The sequence below is a fragment of the Clarias gariepinus genome, chromosome 2 (genome assembly GCF_024256425.1).
Source record: "Clarias gariepinus isolate MV-2021 ecotype Netherlands chromosome 2, CGAR_prim_01v2, whole genome shotgun sequence".
NCBI lineage: Eukaryota > Metazoa > Chordata > Actinopteri > Siluriformes > Clariidae > Clarias > Clarias gariepinus.
This window is the reverse complement of record NC_071101.1, coordinates 51,622,501-51,630,000: the sequence shown is the minus strand read 5'-3', so window position 1 is coordinate 51,630,000 and position 7,500 is coordinate 51,622,501. Positions and strand designations below refer to the sequence as shown.

General features: G+C 43.1%; 1 protein-coding gene across 1 annotated transcript in view; it reads left to right on the top strand.

Moving 5' to 3' along the window:
- Nucleotides 1–7,500, top strand: part of LOC128513177 (5-hydroxytryptamine receptor 1E) — an 11,659-nt gene that overhangs the window by 262 nt on the left and 3,897 nt on the right. The gene's annotated exons all lie outside the window — the stretch shown is intronic.

Below are 7,500 nucleotides of genomic sequence, written 5' to 3'. Positions count from 1 at the left end.
GTGTGTGAGCCGTTACTATAGCAACGCTGTGGTGTCAGGACATCAGATGATCAATACTTTACAGAAAGTTAACCGACGCCCCTTAACCATCAGAGCGCAGAATCCAGAGATGATGTTAATATAGGAGGTGTATCAAGTGTGTGTGCATGTGTGTGTGTGTTTGTGTGTGTTTTAGACGTAAATGACAATGTTGTTCCTGCAGCATCTTGGCTCAGGTTTACACACACACACACACACACACACACACACACACACACCTCATCTCTGAGTTTAATGTCCTGTAATGTAATTGACTTCAGTTCAGTACCAATTACTGCGTGTGTGTGTGTGTGTGTGTGGTTAAAAAAATGACTGGACTAATAACAGCTGAAATCAGGGGATTAATGGTAAGAAAACATCCAATAATAAAACATTAGCGAGCCTAACGACAGGAATAAGAGCAATGACACACACACACACACACACACACACACTGACGTCATTCTGGAGTTCTCTTGGTGCTGTGTGAGGACATCTCCTCCTCGTGTGTAGGTGAGGTGGAGTGCAGTACATCTGGAGTTCTGTAGTGACGTAGCGACTGAACCCGACGTCTCCGCTGTTAGCAAGTCCCTAAGATTAGCGCCTGGGTCGTAGCAGGGTCGTAACTGACACACAGGGAGAAAACACTGGATCAGAACCCGCCACCTCCCTCACCTTAAATCACACGCGTACGGCTAGCTTGTGCTCAAAGTCCTGCATGATTTGTGTGATGATCTCATGTCATTAACATAACGTTAGCATGATTTAAATGTGACGTTAGCGTGATGTAAGTGTGACGTATGTGTAACGTTAGCACGATTTAAACATGATGCAATTGTAACATTACTGTAGCATGATTTAAGCGTGATGTAAGTGTAATGTTAGTATGATTTAACATGACGCAATCATATCATTAGCATGATTTAAGCGTGATGCAATTGTAACAATAGCATAATTTAAGTGTGATGTAAGCGTAACATTAGCATGATTTAAGCATGATGTAAGCGTAACATTAGCATGATTTAAGCATAATTCAAGCGTAACATTAGCATGATTTAGCATGATTTTTGAACATTCACACTTATAGACCTTGTCTCTTTGCACTCATTCTGGACATTCATGGACACTTATGGACACTGTACACCTGCACATTTATGCACACTTACATATTTATATTATATTTCCTGCCTCATTACTCATAAGTCACTTTAATAAGACACTTCATGCATATTTGCACCCCCCCCCTCCCCGCCATTTATATTTACACTGAAAGTTCTATATTTTTCTATATTGTACAGAATCATTTTTTTTCCATATTTGTACAGCTAAATTGTCTTATATTTTTTATATTGTATATTTTGGTCCTCTATAGTTATATTATTCTTATCTTAGCAAAATTTTTTTATTGTATTTCTTTTTTATTCATATTTATTTTCTTTTAATAAGCTTTCATTAGGTCACGGACGGTCGTATAAGCGTTTCACTGCATATCGTACTGTGTGTGACTGTGTATATGACAAATAAAATTAGAATTTGATGTAAGCGTAACGTTAGCGTGATTTAAGCGTAACATTAGCGTGTTGTATAGTATCCACACTGAGCTTCACTAACACTCCGGCACTGAGGAGTTTCTCCTACACTTCACACAATCCTAATCCCTGAGCCATGAGGAAGCTCTTCACACCCTGACTGCACTTCATCCTCCTCCTGTGTCAGGTTTCATTTCCAAAGTCACATATTACCTCGAAATCCCCATCACCCCCGACCACCTTTCACCTGTCAGCTGGGAATTATGGGAAATAGAGAAAAAGAAAGGGACAAAAACATGAAGAGAGAGAGAAAGAGCGAGAGAGCGTGGGTGGCTGGAGTCTCGAAGACATGACTGAAATGATTTATTGATTTACTGGGAGAGAGAGAGAGACAAATAGAAATACAGACATAGAGAGACAGAATGATGTACAGAGAAAGAGAGACCAGAGATAGAGACAGGCAGAGTGGAGTAAATTTTGGTTATGAGTTGGTTTAGTTATGTGTCCTCTCTGTCTCATCTCCGATCTGTCGTGTCCTCTCGGTCTCATCTCAGATCTGTCGTGTCCTCTCGGTCTCATCTCAGATCTGTCATGTCCTCTTGGTCTCATCTCCGATCTGTCGTGTCCTCTCGGTCTCATCTCCGATCTGTCGTGTCCTCTCGGTCTCATCTCCGATCTGTCGTGTCCTCACGGTCTCATCTCCGGTCTGTCGTGTCCTCTCGGTCTCATATCCGGTCTGTCGTGTCCTCTCGGTCTCATCTCCGATCTGTCGTGTCCTCTCGGTCTCATCTCCGATCTGTCGTGTCCTCTCGGTCTCATCTCCGATCTGTCGTGTCCTCTCTGTCTCATCTCCGATCTGTCGTGTCCTCTCTGTCTCATCTCCGATCTGTCGTGTCCTCTCGGTCTCATCTCCGATCTGTCGTGTCCTCTCGGTCTCATCTCCGATCTGTCGTGTCCTCTCTGTCTCATCTCCGATCTGTCGTGTCCTCTCGGTCTCATATCCGGTCTGTCGTGTCCTCTCGGTCTCATCTCCGATCTGTCGTGTCCTCTCGGTCTCATCCCCGATCTGTCGTGTCCTCTCGGTCTCATATCCGGCCTGTCGTGTTCTCTCTGGCTCATCTCCGATCTGTCGTGTCCTCTCGGTCTCATCTCAGATCTGTCGAGTCCTCTCGGTCTCATCCCCGATCTGTCGTGTCCTCTCGGTCTCATATCCGGTCTGTCGTGTCCTCTCTGTCTCATCCCCGATCTGTCGTGTCCTCTCGGTCTCATATCCGGCCTGTCGTGTTCTCTCTGGCTCATCTCCGATCTGTCGTGTCCTCTCGGTCTCATCTCAGATCTGTCGAGTCCTCTCGGTCTCATCCCCGATCTGTCGTGTCCTCTCGGTCTCATATCCGGTCTGTCGTGTCCTCTCTGTCTCATCCCCGATCTGTCGTGTCCTCTCTGTCTCATCTCAGATCTGTCGTGTCCTCTCTGTCTCATCTCTGATTGGTGGATTTGTAAGCTCTCACCAAGCCCACATACATTCTCTGGCTGTCCACACCCAGTGTCCATATGTGTGTGTGTGTGTGTGTGTGTGTATAAGGTTGCTGAATCAGAGTTTCATGAATTTCCACTGAACATTAACTGTATAAGCATCATTTGTGCTAATTATTCAACATCCACCAGTTCCTCGCCCCCTCCCCTCCCCTTCTCTCTGTTTAAGACAGTAACAGATTGCTCCTCTCCTCCCGGTGCTCCTGACAGATTAAATCAGGTGTTAGAAGTGGTTTCTGCCAGATGAACCTTGACCCTAGGATTTATGAGCTCTGATTGGCTGACAGCTTTATGTGGGTTACGAACAGATGAGTATCGCGATATGTCATCTTCACCTAACCGCTCCATCCATCTCTGTCCACACAGCTGGGATGAGACACTCCACACACTGCCCCCCCCCCACATCCTCCATCTGCCGACGGAACCTTGATGACATCATCATATACGCCAGCCTATAAACTGACATGGTTGTAACTGATAAATATTCAGGTTTTTTTGTAGCAGGATGTGAACATGTTTATTCCTGTTGTAAAGTGTTAAACTGAGTATTTTATAATTCCGTATGAAAAGCAAGCTCCAACCATTCCCCCCCCACAACCCATTGAGACCTGGGCGTGGTTATAGCGTGCTCTGAGCCTGCTGGAGTTTCAGCTCCGCCTCTCGGCTGTAATGTATGAGCTTTTTAGAGCGTGATTATCTACAGAGCCACTCGGCAGATCATAATTAAATCTGCGATGCTTTGATCATGTGTTAAGCTGAGTGCTGAATAATACATACGTGTGTGTGTGTGTGTGTGTGTTTATAGGCCCTGGTGTCCCCATTACACCCCGTCACAGCGCCACACATTAGCTGTAAATGAGTACTGATGTATTTACAGGTGTCAGGAGTCTGAGATAAACAGCAGAGTGACGTGTGGAACAGTAAACACAGAGAGACAACATGGACCAGCAGTGTCAGGAGGGTCCGTTTACATACGGCCTGTGCTCCGTCTGTGTCTGGGGCTTTACAGCAGGGTGTGTGAGTGCACGGGTCTGATGAGGAACGCGAGTGTGCGGTGAACATTTATTCAAGAAAGTAATGAAAAGTGAGATCAGCGCTCCTTTACTGGTCACGCCGAACTCTCAGGGCTTCATCTGTCTTCATCTCATGGATCATAAACAGTACTGTGTGTGTGTGTGTGTGTGTGTGTGTGTGAGACCCTGCTCCGAGCTCTACACCCAGATTAACTGCTCAAGGAGACAACAGGAACGAGAGACACAGCAGAGAGTTCATTACCTGCTCCATAAGTTTCATCATAAACACAACGAGGCTCAGAAAGAAAGAGATTACATCACCATCGAACTGTTTCATTACCGCACACGACACCTAGCAGTGTTTATTAGAGAGAGACAGAGAGAGATAGACAGAGAGAGAGAGACAGAGAGAGAGAGCAAGAAAGAGAGAAAGACGGAGAGAGACGGAGAAAGAAAGAGAGAAAAAGAGATGGAGAGAGAGAGACAGAGAGAAAGAGACAAAGGGAGAGACAGAGAGAGAGAGCAAGAAAGAGAGAAAGATGGAGAGAGAAAGAGAGAAAAAGAGATGGAGAGAGAAAGAGAGAGACGAAGAGAGACAGAAAAAACAGAGAAAGACAGAGAGACACAGAGAGAGAAGGACAAAGAGAGAGAGAGGGACAGAAAGAGACGGAGAGAGAGAGGGATGGAGAGAGAGAAAGAAAGAGAGACAGAGAAAGACAAAGAGCCAGAGAGAGATAGAGTGAGAGACGGAGGGGGGGGAGGGACAGAGAGAAAAAGAGATGGAAAGAGAGAAACGAGGAGAGACAGAGAAAAACAGAGAAAGACAGAGAGACACAAAGAGAGATAGAGAGAGAGACAGAGAGAGAGACAGAGAGAGACAGAGAGAGAGAGACAGAGAGAGAGAGAGAGAGAGAGAGACAGAGAGAGACAGAGAAAGAGAGACAGAGAGAGAGAGAGAGACAGAGAGAGACAGAGAGAGAGACAGAGAGAGACAGAGAGAGAGACAGAGAGAGAGAGACAGAGAGACAGAGAAAGAGAGACAGAGAGAGAGAGACAGAGAGAGAAAGACAGAGAGAGAGACAGAGAGAGAGAGAGAGAGAGAGAGAAAGACAGAGAGAGAGAGAGAGAGAGAAAGAGACAGAGAGAGACAGAGAAAGAGAGACAGAGAGAGAGAGACAGAAAGTGAGAGAGAGAGAGAGAGAGACAGAGAGACAGAGAGAGACAGAGAGAGAGAGACAGAGAGACAGAGAGAGAAAGACAGAGAGAGAGACAGAGAGAGAGAGAGAGAGAGAGAAAGACAGAGAGAGAAACAGAGAGAGAGAGAGAGAGAGAGACTGGTTTATCGTTCATAAGTACAGCAATTATCATAAAAAACAACACTGTCTGTCCATGAGGTGGTCTGGGATCTAAACACACATCCACGTGCAGAACTCACATGAACCAGAGCTGATGTTTGAACAGAATTATCTCACTGTAACTGCGTTGAAAAACAACTGAAGGAAAAACACGAGCAGAAACCCGACCTCCGTCTTGTCTACACAAACTATACAGTGTTTACATGTTTGTCTGTGAGTGTTTGAGTGTTAGTGTTTAACTGTGTTTTTATGTTTAAATGTTCGAGGTTTCAGGGGTTTGACTGGTTAAGTGTTTAAATATTAGAATGTTTAACCATTTGAAAGTTTGAATGTTTTGCATGTGTGTTTAAGTGTTTGAAAGTTTAAATCTTTAATGTTTGAGTGTAGGTGTTTAATTAGTTTATGTTTGATTGAGTGTTTAAGCGGATAATGTACAGCCGCAGGTGAATAAAAGCCCCAGGGTCGGGTCCCTCTGGCCCGTGTGTGTAGATTTATCGCAGCCTCACGTGCTTTACACTCCTCCGTAACTCTCAGGGTGTGATTACTTTCAGAAGTGAGTGAGTCTCGGCGTGTGCAGGGACGGAGGGAGGGCTGTGGGTCAGAACATCTCCTGAACTCACCTGAGCTTGGCGGTGCTGACGCTGAAACACGACAGACGCAGACGAGTCTCCATTTCACGCCTGAACAGAGCGCTTTGTAGCAGCGTGTTTGAGTGAGAGCGAGCCTGCTCACGCAGCAGCGCTGCTGTCCTGATTAACGCAATAATGACTGTTATTATCCTCCACACGCACGCCGCTCCTGTCTGCTCATTATCACTTCCTTTTACATTTCTCCCACTAAATCAGGCAAACATTCTCTCTTTCTGATGAACTGTTTCTGTCTCACAAACCATCTGAATCTCATGCTCCATTGTTTTTCACACAGACACTTGTCAAAATATCAAAGCAGACTTTGTGTTTTGCGCACATCTCTTATCCAGACGGCACTGGAGATGATCTGCTCCAGCGTCTCACTCTGTGGGCATAAGGAAACCCCTCCCCAGGTGCAGGCAAGGGTGAAGGTGGGCTGGTACGGCGCAGTACTGAGTACCACCACTAAAAGATGTAGTGGTCTATAATTTATAACACCATCTGTAACACCATCTATAACACCATCTATAACATCATCTAAAACATAATCTATAACACCATCTATAACATCATCTAAAACATAATCTATAACATCATCTAAAACATAATCTATAACATCATCTATAACATCATCTAAAACATAATCTATAACACCATCTATAACACCATCTGTAACATAATCTATAACACCATCTATAACATCATCTAAAACATAATCTATAACACCATCTATAACATCATCTAAAACATAATCTATAACACCATCTGTAACATCATCTATAACACCATCTAAAACATAATCTATAACATCATCTAAAACATAATCTATAACATCATCTATAACATCATCTAAAACATAATCTATAACACCATCTATAACACCATCTGTAACATAATCTATAACACCATCTATAACATCATCTAAAACATAACCTATAACACCATCTATAACATCATCTAAAACATAATCTATAACATCATCTAAAACATAATCTATAACATCATCTATAACATCATCTAAAACATAATCTATAACACCATCTATAACACCATCTGTAACATAATCTATAACACCATCTATAACATCATCTAAAACATAACCTATAACACCATCTATAACATCATCTAAAACATAATCTATAACATCACCTAAAACATAATCTATAACATCATCTATAACATCATCTAAAACATAATCTATAACACCATCTATAACACCATCTGTAACATAATCTATAACACCATCTATAACATCATCTAAAACATAACCTATAACACCATCTATAACATCATCTAAAACATAATCTATAACATCACCTAAAACATAATCTATAACATCATCTATAACATCTAAAACATAATCTATAACACCATCTATAACACCATCTGTAACATAATCTATAACACCATCTATAACATCATC